General features: G+C 37.5%; 2 long non-coding RNA genes across 2 annotated transcripts in view; one reads left to right on the forward strand and one right to left on the reverse strand.

Moving 5' to 3' along the window:
* The window catches only part of LOC148737877 (uncharacterized), a 103092-nt gene that overhangs the window by 32766 nt on the left and 55545 nt on the right, over window positions 1-14781 (forward strand). The window lies entirely within an intron of this gene.
* On the reverse strand, window positions 6980-12508 carry LOC148737879 (uncharacterized). Its single transcript, XR_015996293.1, has 3 exons — window positions 12449-12508; window positions 10363-10434; window positions 6980-7054 (listed from the first exon to the last, which is right to left on the reverse strand). It is a non-coding gene; the product is annotated as an uncharacterized LOC148737879 (long non-coding RNA).

A 14781-nucleotide genomic window follows, 5' to 3' on the forward strand; every position in this document is an offset into this window, starting at 1 on the left:
GTCATTTCTTACCACGAAATGCATAGCGATAGGTAGCCTTTTAACTGCATGCATTTTACTTTGGTGGATCCAAACTTTTTATTCCCTGCTCTTGAGAATGAGACGTCCCCTAACCCATCAAGCCCGGTTATTGATGTAAAGATATCTGATTAAATAATAAAGTTGAGAGGGTGCCATGGTTTCTTTACTCTCAAACCATCTCTAGCCTCGTTTTGTTCGCCAATGATAACGAGGTAAATTTTAGCTGGAAGAAATGTGCGTTCGAGCTATGCAAATGGCGAAATGGCAAGAACGTGGTGGGCAAAGCTTTGACTCAGGACCCTTAAGACTTCTGACTTAGGATTTTAAACCAATCAGAGTCAGCTTTTAATGAAATTAAAAGGTGCTCTAGTTTAGTCATGGAGTAAAGACCCAATCAATAAGTGCATAATGATTATTAATAGTTATGTGAATATTCACATCAGCATAACTGTTTTGACTCTTGCAGCTTGCTTGTGTTCTGTCGTTCGTTTGTGGAAAGTCTTACCAGTCTAGCTGTTAATGAAGTAAGACGATTGAAGATGTGATATCGTGAACAAGTTATGCATAGGGCTTGATTTTCATTGGCTCTAATGGTTCGAATCAGGAATCATTTCTGTATTGTCATCGGTTTCTGTGCCACGTTGATATTACTTAAGGGCTATGGGGTGTCCTAGGAGAGTAAATAGGCACAGGTGCAAGAGGGTAGAGATATGTCTAGTTCTGGACAGGAAAAAAGCGAAACGCATTCAACCAGCGAACCAGATATATCCTGGTGCGGAACTGAGTACTGTACTATATCTAAACATCATTTAAAAGGTTATATGAAGTCCCTTAATGCGGCTAGAGCTGCATAGAGCTGGAGCTCGCACAATCCATGAAATATTAACTTATGAATGTGTTACTTACAGGTAATCTAACTTGGAGTTGTAATTGAAGACTCCAGGTGGTAGCTCCTTAATTTGGTTATCATTCAAGGACCTAAGAAATGGAGATAGCCTATTATCAGATCTCTCCTCGATTCCAAGAGTTACTCGATGCCATTTAGTCCTTTTCACCATTTTTTGTAAAAATTAAGTTAGATAACTTAAACTGGGTATGGGTCAAAGTACCATTTGAAGAGTGTGGCGAATTCTCTTACTGGACAAAAATGAAGCAAATTAGTTATCACATTCAGTGCATCTGATCAAGATTTTGTTCTTAATATTTCCCCCCACCAAGTTTAGGTTTTCCAAACTTCTGAACGATATTCCAGACAGAACCCTGCTTTACTTAATTGGAAATTGCTAAACTCAATCCTAAAAAAAAAACATTGTTTCACTGCAAACTTATCTCTTTTGGAATGACGTTACTTTGTCAAAGAAAGAAAAAAGGGGGAAATCAGTGAGACATTCTTCCTTTTTAGGATTGAGTATGGAAATTTCCAATTGATTAACGCCGGACTAGAGGAGTCCGATGCATGTTATCCATGCCTGAAATAATTTTAATACATCCATTACCGCCGCCCGTTTCATCTGTCACTTGCTCACAAACATACGTTTCAGCTTCGCAAAAGGCTGTTATTGGGAAGCATTTGTGGTAATTTGACCTATTTAGCTGTTTGTTTGCAATTGTATTCGGTCAAACTTTATTCTGTTTAAACGCTATCCGAATTTAACATATTGATTTGCATTATCATAGAGAAGAAACGTTAGTCAAGTGTCGCACAATATCGAAAGCATGTGCTGAACCTCTTCGAAAAGCGAAAGAAAAGAAAAACGTCCTTGGTAAACATAGTTTTTAAATAGAAAGGAAGTTCACTGAGAACTTAAACCCGAGAAGACTTCAAATATGTGACGTACCTAAAAAGCCATGTGCGAAGAAATAATGAATTCTAAATTTTTTAACGTAATGGCGGCCGTCCATAAAAAGTTTTGCTTAAACTTTCTTTCGAAAGGAGTACGATCAATAAAAACATTTGCTGTCAGATGCAGTTATTGACCATACAATGCACGATTATTAAGTCTAAAGCTCGTCAAACTCGACTGTTGATGATTCAGTCACAATTAATAGCCCTACTTTCCGCAATTACTAATTGTAATAGAACACGCTTTGCGACAAATAATATCAAGAGAAGCCCTTTGCAATTAATAATCTTAGTCTCAGGACTTTACGCCAAATAATCGTTGAATTTTCCTCTCTGCAAATCAATTTTTTTTGATTTTCATTGTTAAGTTGAACATCATGTCTAATGTTGCGTGCGCACTCTGTTTAAGTTTCTGCATCGCACTTATCGTAGTGATTGTCATGTCAAACTTTAAATTAAAGACGCTTAATTTAGTTTTTCAGTTGTTCAGTTCAGTTTCAACCAGGCTTAATAGTTATTGTAATTGCTCACACGATTTATGCCTTATATATACCTTAGTTACGGAGGCAGTCAAGGTATAAGTTTTAAGTTGATTTAAGAGGCTTTATTAACAGTTAATTTTTTTTGCTTGTCTTAAACACTTGTAAGGCCGATTGCAAACGTAGCATCTTTGTACTTTACATCAAATTGTGTGATTAAATACGGATTTTCCTCTTTATTAGGTCTTTGGTCTTCTGATCGAGAAACAATGGCTACTTTTTGTGCAATGGGTGGCCCTATTTAAATTAAATATCAAGCAGTACTTTTCGTCACTAAGAAACACATCGAATCATTTCTTACCACGAGATGCTTAGCGATGGGTGGCCTTTTAACTGGTGGCATTTTACTTTGGTGGATCCAAACTTTTTATTCCCTGCTCTTGAGAATGCTAAGTCCCCTAACCCATCAAGCCTGGTTATCGGCGTAAAGATATATGATTAAATAGTAAAGTTGAAACGGTGTTATGGTTTCTTTACTCGCAAACCATGTCTAGCCTCGTTTTGTTCGCCATGAATAACAAGGTCAATTTTGGCTGGAAGAAATTTGCGTTCGAACTTTGCTAATGGCGAAAAGGCAGGCAAGTCACGGGCAAAGCTTTCACTCAGTTAGGACTTTTAGGACTTTTGACGTAGGATTTTAAACCAATCAGAGTCAGCTTTTAATGAAATTAAAAGGTGCTCTGGTTTAGTCATAGAATAAAGACCCAATCAATGACTGCATAATGATTATTGATAGTTCGATGAATATTCACATCAGCACAAATGTTTTGACTCTTGCAACTTGCTTGTGTTCTGTCGTTCGTTCGTGGAAAGTTTTACCAGTCCGGCTGATAATGAAGTAAGACGATTGAAGATGCGATGCTGTGAAAAAGTTACGTATAGAGCTTGATTTGTATTAGCTCTAATGGCTCGAATCAGGAATCATTTTTGTATTTTCATTGGTTTCTGTGCCACGCTGCTATTACTTATGGGCTATGGGGTGTCCTGAGGGCCTGAATGGGGTTTAGTGTTTGGTGTTATTTGCCTATACTTTTTAGTGTTTACTGTTTCCCACGCACGAGATTACTGTGTGGTGGATGTCCTCCCCTGTGTGGGATGGGAGGGAAGGTGAGAACGTTACATGGACTGAAGCGGCTGCCAAGGGCGCCTGATAATACTGACGTCCGATCTCAACCTTATCATTGTAACTAGACACGTTTGTTGTTTAGAGTGCTTAAGACTTTCTACTTTCTAGTTTCTACTTTCTCTCTCTGTTAAATTAGCCATATTTTTAACCTTTACTGTTCTTGAAAAAAATACTATCTAGTGTTTGAAAGGAAATCCCAAAGTTCTTTTAGAATTTTTAAATCTTATCTAGTCTTTTAAATTCTGCATAAATATTAAGAAAATCACTCGCGAATAGTGAGCCAAAGCTGAAATGCTCTTGTCTACATTCTGGGGAGTACTAGGACGAATCAGTGTTTACGAATGTAAAGGGAAATGGCGGTAAGAAGCGAAACAACAAAGAACAAAGCGGGAGCCCTGCTGTCAGCTATATATTTCAGTACGCCATCGTGTACAAGAATAACATTTCAAGAGGATGCTCAAGACATTCCAGGGACAGGCAATGAAGAACGAGTCGACCAGGATACAAATATTCCACGAGCTATAGACGAAGTACCGAGAATCACCTTTGTTGACGAATGCATTCTCGGAGTTAGCGCATTTGGTGACGTGACAGACCTCCCCGAGCAAGAGGATGAATTCGACACCGACTCCACGAGCGATGCGGACAATGCTACAGACATAACGTTCAGCACAATTGGTCGCGCCATCCACGCTCATTTCCGCCTTGATCTCTAGAAACATCTGGGACTATCATGACAATCAGGACTATTTAGGTATGGAATATAATTAAATGCTTTTGGCCAGGATGGAGTAACATGTCTGTCATATTTGTTGACCATTATGTCAGTATTGTGAGTACTTTAGCCAGTCTTATTGGTAAAAGAAATAGTCTGTCATTGCATTCATTAGTAGTCAAGTTTAAACACTCATTTATGTTGGAAATTGGCCGAAAAACCTCTTTGATACGATAAACATGGGCCGAACATAGATATTTCCCCTTTTAGGCCGTGGTTTGTTTGTATATGGGAAAAAAAAATAATGTTACAATGAATTTTCTAATGTTAGTGTTACAATTACCAAAAATTGACTGTTTAATGTTATTTAGCCGAAAAAATAAGTGTTTAGTGTTATTGAAGTACCCCCATTCAGACCCTCTGTCCTAGGTGAGTAAAAAGGCACTGCGGCGAGAGAGCAGAGATATGTTTATTTCTGTGAAAGAAAAGAGCGAAACGAGGAACTAGCGAAACAGATATCTCCTAGCGCGGAACTGAGTAATGTACTACATCTAAACATCATTTAAAACGATTTATGAAGTCCCTTAATGCGGCTAGAGCTGCATAGAGCTGGAGCACGGACCATCCATTAAATATTAACTTATGAATGTGTTACTTACAGGTGATACAGCTTGGAGTTGTAATTGAAGACTCCAGGTGGTAGCTCCTTAATTTGGTTATCATTCAAGGACCTAAGAAATGGAGATAGCCTAATTTAAGATCTGTCCTCGATTCCAGGAGTTTGTCGATGTAATTCAGTCCTTTTCACCATTTTTTCTAAATATTGGGTTAGATAAATTGGGTATGGGTCAAAGTACCATTGGAGGAGTGTTACGAATTCACTTAATGAACAAAAATGTAGCAAATTAGTAAACTCCTAACATTTTTAACACATTTAAAGTGTTTCTTATAAAAATTCTTTCAAAATAGAAAATAATCCCAAATTTATTTCCAGTTCTTCATCATGTGGGACGTTGGGAGCGAATCAAAGAGTAGAGACTGTTTGGGATTTTAATGTTATTTAGCCGAAAAAATAAGTGTTTAGTGTTATTGAAGTACCCCCATTCAGACCCTCTGTCCTAGGTGAGTAAAAAGGCACTGCGGCGAGAGAGCAGAGATATGTTTATTTCTGTGAAAGAAAAGAGCGAAACGAGGAACTAGCGAAACAGATATCTCCTGGCGCGGAACTGAGTAATGTACTACATCTAAACATCATTTAAAACGATTTATGAAGTCCCTTAATGCGGCTAGAGCTGCATAGAACTGGAGCACGGACCATCCATTAAATATTAACTTATGAATGTGTTACTTACAGGTGATACAGCTTGGAGTTGTAATTGAAGACTCCAGGTGGTAGCTCCTTAATTTGGTTATCATTCAAGGACCTAAGAAATGGAGATAGCCTAATTTAAGATCTGTCCTCGATTCCAGGAGTTTGTCGATGTAATTCAGTCCTTTTCACCATTTTTTCTAAATATTGGGTTAGATAAATTGGGTATGGGTCAAAGTACCATTGGAGGAGTGTTACGAATTCACTTAATGAACAAAAATGTAGCAAATTAGTAAACTCCTAACATTTTTAACACATTTAAAGTGTTTCTTATAAAAATTCTTTCAAAATAGAAAATAGTCCCAAATTTATTTCCAGTTCTTCATCATGTGGGACGTTGGGAGCGAATCAAAGAGTAGAGACTGTTTGGGATTTTAATGTTATTTAGCCGAAAAAATAAGTGTTTAGTGTTATTGAAGTACCCCCATTCAGACCCTCTGTCCTAGGTGAGTAAAAAGGCACTGCGGCGAGAGAGCAGAGATATGTTTATTTCTGTGAAAGAAAAGAGCGAAACGAGGAACTAGCGAAACAGATATCTCCTGGCGCGGAACTGAGTAATGTACTACATCTAAACATCATTTAAAACGATTTATGAAGTCCCTTAATGCGGCTAGAGCTGCATAGAGCTGGAGCACGGACCATCCATTAAATATTAACTTATGAATGTGTTACTTACAGGTGATACAGCTTGGAGTTGTAATTGAAGACTCCAGGTGGTAGCTCCTTAATTTGGTTATCATTCAAGGACCTAAGAAATGGAGATAGCCTAATTTAAGATCTGTCCTCGATTCCAGGAGTTTGTCGATGTAATTCAGTCCTTTTCACCATTTTTTCTAAATATTGGGTTAGATAAATTGGGTATGGGTCAAAGTACCATTGGAGGAGTGTTACGAATTCACTTAATGAACAAAAATGTAGCAAATTAGTAAACTCCTAACATTTTTAACACATTTAAAGTGTTTCTTATAAAAATTCTTTCAAAATAGAAAATAATCCCAAATTTATTTCCAGTTCTTCATCATGTGGGACGTTGGGAGCGAATCAAAGAGTAGAGGCTGTTTGGGATTTTAATGTTATTTAGCCGAAAAAATAAGTGTTTAGTGTTATTGAAGTACCCCCATTCAGACCCTCTGTCCTAGGTGAGTAAAAAGGCACTGCGGCGAGAGAGCAGAGATATGTTTATTTCTGTGAAAGAAAAGAGCGAAACGAGGAACTAGCGAAACAGATATCTCCTGGCGCGGAACTGAGTAATGTACTACATCTAAACATCATTTAAAACGATTTATGAAGTCCCTTAATGCGGCTAGAGCTGCATAGAACTGGAGCACGGACCATCCATTAAATATTAACTTATGAATTTGTTACTTACAGGTGATACAGCTTGGAGTTGTAATTGAAGACTCCAGGTGGTAGCTCCTTAATTTGGTTATCATTCAAGGACCTAAGAGATGGAGATAGCCTAATTTAAGATCTATCCTCGATTCCAGGAGTTAGTCGATGTAATTCAGTCCTTTTCACCATTTTTTCTAAAAATTGGGTTAGATAAATTGGGTATGGGTCAAAGTACCATTGGAGGAGTGTTACGAATTCACTTAATGAACAAAAATGTAGCAAATTAGTAAACTCCTAACATTTTTAACACATTTAAAGTGTTTCTTATAAAAATTCTTTCAAAATAGAAAATAATCCCAAATTTATTTCCAGTTCTTCATCATGTGGGACGTTGGGAGCGAATCAAAGAGTAGAGGCTGATTGGGATTAATGATCAACTGACGCTTTGTCAGCCAATAAACATGCTGAAAATTTGATTCTGTATTTTCATAGACCAAATATTACAAGTTTGTGGGATACATTACTCGCGAAAGGACATGTGTTTCGGTATAGTTCTGAAATAGTTAATGTAAAGTTAATAACTTACAGACTACTCAGGTTGAATAGTTTCGCAAATCAGTCATCAGGAATTTTGTCTTAACGTTCTGAGTGCGTATGGAAATTTTAGCGAAATATTTTAGGGGATAAAACACGTCGTTAAATAGCTACAGTAGGCTGAGGTACTGATTGGAACCCAAATCCCAATAGCAAGAATAATAACTTAGGTGCGCATTCAACATTTTGTTTTGTTTTTTTTGTTGTTTTGTTTTGTTTTTTTGCGTTTTGTTTTGTTTTGTTTTTGATTTTGTTTCTCTTTTGTTATATTTGTTTTTCCACCTTGAATGGCTATCTTTTCTTTGGTGCTAAAGATGTCTGACTGAGCATTCCTTGAACCTTGCAAAACATCTGCACCCCTGATACATTTTGGTCTGGTACACTTATTCTAGAGTATTTGACAATGAGAAAATGCCAACTAACTGCAAGTAGTCTTTACCACTAAAACGAGAAGCCCAACTACGCAAAACATACATAAGCAGTACATTTCGCCATTGAAAAGCGCAGCGAATCATTTCTTACCACGAAACAAATGTTGATATGTGGTCTTTTAACTGCGTGCATTTTAATTCGGTGGATCCAAAGTTTTTATTTCCTTCCCTCGAGAATGATAAGTTCCCCAGCCTATCGAGCCTGATTATTGTTGTGGAGATCTCTGCTTAAATAGTAAAGTCAAGAGAGTGCCAAGAATTTAAGATTTGACGAAAGTTTTTAAACCACTCAAAGTCATCTTGCGTTAAAATTTAACAGAGACCTAATCTGTAAGTGCACAATGATTACTAATATTTATGTGACTATTCATATCAGCATAAATGTTTTGATTCTTGCAGGTCCTTTGTGTTCAGTCCATTTTTTGTGAAAAGTCTAACCAGTCTTGCTGATGATGAAGTAAGGCGATTGGACACGTGATGTTGTAACCAGTTATATCTAAGACTTGATTTGTATTAGCTTTAATGGTTCGAGTCATAAATTATTGCCGTATCGTTCTCAGTCTCCGAGCCACAGATATCAATAATATAACGTGCTAGTGAGCGTTCTAAAAGAGTAAATAGGAACTAGGACGAGGGGACAGAGATTGATCTATTTTCGCACGGGAAAAGAGAGAAACCAGTAACTACAGTTACCCCCTAGCCTGTTACGGGACTGAGAAGAGAGCACTGAAGTAACATCATTTCAAAATTTTTGTGAAGTCCCTTAATGCAGCTGAGGCTGCATGGAACTGGAGTTTGGAGAAACATTACTTAGATCAAATTTTCAAATAGCCAACTTTTTTCAGTTCAGCATATGCATTCATTGTATGCAAAAAGTCCACAGCATTCAATTATTTTTATCATGATTGCTCGCGTCGAGGGAAAAACCACATGGAAAGTGTTCCTATGATTTGTTTTGAAACTAAATGAGATAACTTAGTTACGATGGAAATCGCATTTCTGGTAAATACAAAGCCGTGATTTGAAGATTAAGGTAAATTTGGCTTTCAGAACAGTTTTTTAGAGGTATCGTAGTGATATTATAACTTTTGATCAGGTGATGACATGGGTTGAATAAATTAGATTAATAAAAGTAAATAGTGTCCCTTCAACAACTTTTTTGAAAGGTGTGGTACTGCTGATAATGAGAAAGGTATTTGAATCAAAATTTGGAATCGCATTTTTAGTAAATGATTTGAGTCAATTCAGATGTTTTAAGCCTGTGATGGTATCAGTATTAATCCCTAAAAATTTTGTGTCGTGGAGCACGCAATGGATGTTTTTTCACGCAAAACTCTTACAGCTCGAAAAATCGAATGGATAAATCATTACGCAGTTTTTTTGATGTTGTGCGTAAACGTTCATTGGGGTTTTGAAATGATTTTTCTTTTCTTTTCTAGAATAATTCGTTGTCAATGGTCATTAACATGTGTTCCCTTATGAAAACGAAATAGATGTCCTCAAAGAGCGGAATTCGTCACCTATCATGGTTAGAAATCTTATATAAGTATCCAGAAACTGATGAGAAAAGACACTTGCCTCTGTTTAACTCACACGCTCTAACAGTCATGCCACTCTCTTTTAATCGCATACCTTATTATAGGAATATAACGAAGCATGTTAATAACGCGAAGAAAATTTACGCGTCATAAAATTAACGCGAATTTTCCAAAAGTTATGTTTACATACATTTAATTAACGCGAATTTCCGTGCGGTGTGTTGCATAATTAAGACGTGAATTTAATATTTTTCGCACTCATCTCGTTAGAAAACAACAACGGCCAGCAACAAAATTTGCTCTCTATTTCCGGTAAAAAACATAAGAAATGAAATGAGATGACAAAAATGCGATAGACATTTTGCGCAAGAAAGTTGAAGAAGTGAGTTATCCCCTCAGAGAAGACGATCGGTACACTGATGAATCTAAGGACATTTTGAACTTAATAGTAAAGGATGATGCGTCAACCGACTCTGACGGTGACGTAGAGGAATTGTGGCTTTGCTTATAATAAAGGTGTCTTTAAATAACGATGCTTTTAGTTAACGTCATTTTAATTAACAATGAGGTAATTTAAGATACATAAAATTAACGCGAATTTTTGAAATTCGCGTTAATTACATGCATTGTTAATTTCCTATAATAAGGTATTAAGGCTATCCGAGACCCTTGAACTTAAATACTTTAAGACCCAGCTTTTAACAAAAACTGTAGCTTTACAAACTCTTTCTGATGCAAGAAACCAAAAAAGGAGCTTAACATCAATGTTAATGAGATTGCACTGTTCATGAAGAGATTTTGAGGTCATATTCTAAACAATCCATCAAACATTAACTTATGAATGTATTACTTACAGGTGAGTCAACTCGGAGTTGTTATTGAAGACTCCAGGTGGTAGCTCCTTGATTTTATTTCCATTAAAGTACCTAAGGAATGGAAATAACTAAGTTTAAGATATATGCGTTATTAACCAAGCGTGAGGTCAAGAGGGCTGGATATTGGCCGAATTCTGTTTTTGCATTTTTATTGACCGAGATTTTAAAGAAGTGCCCAGGCGTTAATTCGAGGAAGTACGTTAAACAGAACTAGTTGATTTGGTTTAACAGAAGCCATGCAACTTTTCAAGATATAATTCCCTGATAGGATTATTACATTTACAGATAATTCAAGATTTTTGCAACGCAGTTTGACGCATTTACGCATAAGTAATTATGCTGGAATCATACTCGATCCTCTGGCAACAGCATTATACACAAACTTATGCTGGTATAATTCATCCGAGCCTATCAGTGACCGTCAAATAGCTTCAATTAAGGTCTTTCAGATCTCACTATTTTTACTGCTCATCGGTTCTGGATCTCGAAGACTCTTTGGATCTACGGACTGCGAGGCCAGTCTCCAAATGTTTCTAAATATACTAACTTTAAAATCATTCTCAGTATTACAATTTTCACCCAAACACATACACATTTCATTGAGTGACCGTCTTTTCACTCCTTAAAAATGGAATGTTCTCTGCCTAGCATATGAGAAAATCGCTCAGACAGGGTGTATATCATCTCCTCAGCGAATAAAGTGGCACGTGTCTCTGGGATTTCAAAAGAAACGTCATGCTATCTAACTTTTTTAAACTTACTCAGCTATTTGCTAGTCTCCAAAACCGAAACAGTCATGACGGACAAATTCCAAGAGAATTGCAATATTGTTTTTGTAGGATTGCTGATTTGAGAAACCAAAAGGCTCCAACTAGTATTTCGGTAAGGACAGATGTCAATCAGCCACAGTTTAAAAACCACGCGTCATTGTATTAGAAAGGACAATGGAGTTACCGGTGGTTTGGATTCTCTATTTTATAACTTCAAAACGCTTCCCAACGAATCTGTTGCTGGATAAAGGACCACCGCTGAAATTGCGAGAAACACTCGCAAAAATGTAATTAAATGATAAACTCTGATCTTGGAGGGCCGGTCTAAGATTTCAATGAATGTCACTGTCAGGCTACATTCGTACGGCACCCGAGCTAAATTATTTCTGAGATGGGGATCAAGAGGGGAAAGGAATTCACTAGACTGAATGGAATCGGACTGTTATCATGTATTAAAGTAACCTATGAATTATATAAGGTCGTCTATTTGAGGTTCCATTTACCTTAAAAAGAAATTATTTGGGTCTCGTTCCAGTCTAAATATTTTCAATAAAATCAAGAAAGCCGTCGAAGCTCTGCGTAGCAGTGTAAGTGTTTCCAACAAGTTCTTTATCGACTTCAAGTGATGTTTCGCCATAAATCGCCATAACGTGCTGTGCGCTCTTTTTCATATATTGCCTGAGATCCCTATATCGCCGTCGACATATACCGAACAGACGGTGTGGCTATCATTTCTTGTGATAATCATATCCAGAGTACGGTTACAATCAGTGATCGCCTCTGGCAGGTCTATGTTCAATAAGACATAGCTCTAGAAACTACAAAGCTCGGTCAAAATCACCTTTTTGATGTTCTTTTTTCACACCAAACGAGGAATACGATACTTTTTTATCGGTTTCTCTCGCCTTGATGAAACCTGAAATACGTGCCAACTTTCTTGACAAAAAGTGGATTGTTTTCAGGGAAATTTAACCATTGGGATTCAACAATCCAGAACAACCAGGCTCTAAACTGTTGCATAAAGTTCGTACTGCAAACGTTTATGGTGCAGACTTTCTCGTCTTCGTTTGGTGGGGAGATAGGGTTTGTGAAAAGGGACTGGGGGCTTTGGGGCGGGGATGTAGAGTTAGACCGGCGGTGTTTTATCACTCGCCGTGCGTTGACTTTTTTTCTCCCCCGACTTTATATTTTTCATTTTCAAGTAGTGGAATTCTGCCCGAAACCACCTCAGTCCCTCCCATTACTCACCTGGATGTAACAGCAGTAAATAAAGATTTACGTTGGTTGGTACTTACAGTTCTTTGAGCCATGCAATCCTTTTCAAAACTAACAGGGGTAAGGTAAACTGATTATAGGACAGGTCCCTGTCAACAAGAAATAATTCCATCAGGTAGTTAGATTTACATTGTTAAATAATGCTGAAAACTTTACATGACCCTCACCGGGTGGAGAGGGCTAAAAAAGTTGCTGATTTAATCTTCACTTTAAAATAAATGGTAAGGATGGGCCTTAACGTTACCAAATATCAGTTAACTATGATTTCCTATCTCATCTGAGACAAATAACATTGCTCGATTAGCTTTGAAGGAAGGGTTTTTGATTAATATGAAGGACTCTCCAAACAAGTAGCCATGATAAAACTCTTTGGTAAAAGTATTACATAGAAAGGTAATTCATGATTTCACTAAATCGGTGAAAATTTTGACTTGTATGATTTTTGAGTTATCAAAAAAAAAAGAAACTCTATGTCAGCGTTAAGGATGGTATGTCACTCATACCAATTAGATTGCCGCACTTCTGGTGTATCACAAACCAATCAGATTGTCTCATAAGAGTATATATCACGTGCCGATCAGATTGCCGCATTTTTGGTGTATCACAAACCAGTCAGATTGTCGCATTAGAGTATGAATCAAGTGCCAACTAGATCAGAGAACTGGGGTATGCTTGCACGAATTAGAATACTGTCCCTCATGCCAATCATGTAAGGAAATTAGGGTACTACAATAAGTTGCGAAGGAATCAATCCAACTTTGACACAAGTCAAGATTAAAATTAACGAGAATCGTGAGCTCATCTAGCTAGTGTAATAGTTCATGTCCTTCGTGAGGACTTTTTTCGCTATGATTGGTCGGGATTAGACAGGTCGTCTGGTCGAAATTTTCCTACCACTAGCAAGTTAAAACATGTTTTGTAAACCGGTCCTTTGCATCAATGATATTCGATTGTTAATCTTGTTTTTGCCTCCTGGTTGCTCTTTTTGCAAAGGTTGAAAAGAACACTAAGTTATTTCGAATTTCTGCGTCGACTGCCTTAGTAAATATCCGTTTCTTTGCTTCTGAAAGTTCTCCATGAATTAAACGTTGTACTTCTGAGTGGTCCAAGCGAGTTCAATATTAAAGCAAAAGACCGCACTTTCTATCGATCGGTCCACTGGCGTAAAAAGCCACGCGGGAAGGAAAAAGTCGTAATGGGATATACGTCAGCGGTAATAAGTTAAAGAAACTTTATACCCTCTAACTTTTAAAATTTTCTCAGCCTTTGCTTGTCTTCAAAATTAAAGTAAAATGGTCAAGACGAACTAATTCTGAGAATCAGGTAGATTTCCTCGCCGGAATGCTGATTTAGGGTTACTGTCAACAAGATAGAGTGCACAGAAACATCGTCCCATGGTGCGCTTGTATAGAAGAAACCCCAATACATATATACATAGACTTAGAGTAGCTAGCGAGCTAAGAAATAATGATGATAATAACAATAATAATAATAACAATAATAATAATAATAATGGTGGCAAGTAGTGCAGACGTGCTTTAAGTTTATCCGTTAAATCAAAGTCCGCGCCTATCGAAAGCAAGCCAAATTCACAGCGCCAAAACATATTGCGAGAAGTGACTAGGAAACTTTGCTGTGTGTCGAGCAGTTTTGCTAGACTGTGAAGTGTCTCTGAATTGAAATTTTCAGCTACATTTAATTTTGTTGGATTTGAGAGTTGATTTATTATGGTAGAAGGACGACTACATCACCAGGCAAGCGGAAGGTTGCGGTGAGGTGTGCAGATGAACAGAGATTTGTTGGAGTGTTAAAGATGGCCTTGGAATTTGTGAAGTCGGACAGCCCACGACGGTTGGAAAGTGGGAGAAAGATGGGTTATATGCAAGCGATGTGAGCTCAGTGGATAGAGAAGGGATATGGTAATTTGGCTTTGACCAAACAGAATCTAAGGGATCAGGCCGCCAGACTCGAGAAGTTCCTCGGTAGTGTTGTATATACGGTGCGTACAGTGATCGTAAGAGGCGAGCCAGCGCAAAGTAAACCGAGTTTATTGGAAGACTTGAATCATGATGATATCACTACTGAGATACGAAATACTAATTTGCTAGAAAACAGGACTAAAGTTAGCGAGCCGCGACGAGAATATCCTGTAAATAGGCCATTTTACAGCTGTGTACTTAGTTGCCAAGCCTTTGATTCAGAGTGAGGCTAAAGGTGACCTTGTTGTGATAGAGACCAGTATCTAGTTAGCATGATAACAAACTGATTTACATTTGAAAAGTAGCAAGGTTTGTATCATAACAAGGTCACCTCTAGCCTCACTACTGTTCAAAGGCTTGACAACCAAGCACAC

Source organism: Stylophora pistillata, chromosome 2 (assembly GCF_964205215.1).
Source record: "Stylophora pistillata chromosome 2, jaStyPist1.2, whole genome shotgun sequence".
Classification (NCBI taxonomy): domain Eukaryota; kingdom Metazoa; phylum Cnidaria; class Anthozoa; order Scleractinia; family Pocilloporidae; genus Stylophora; species Stylophora pistillata.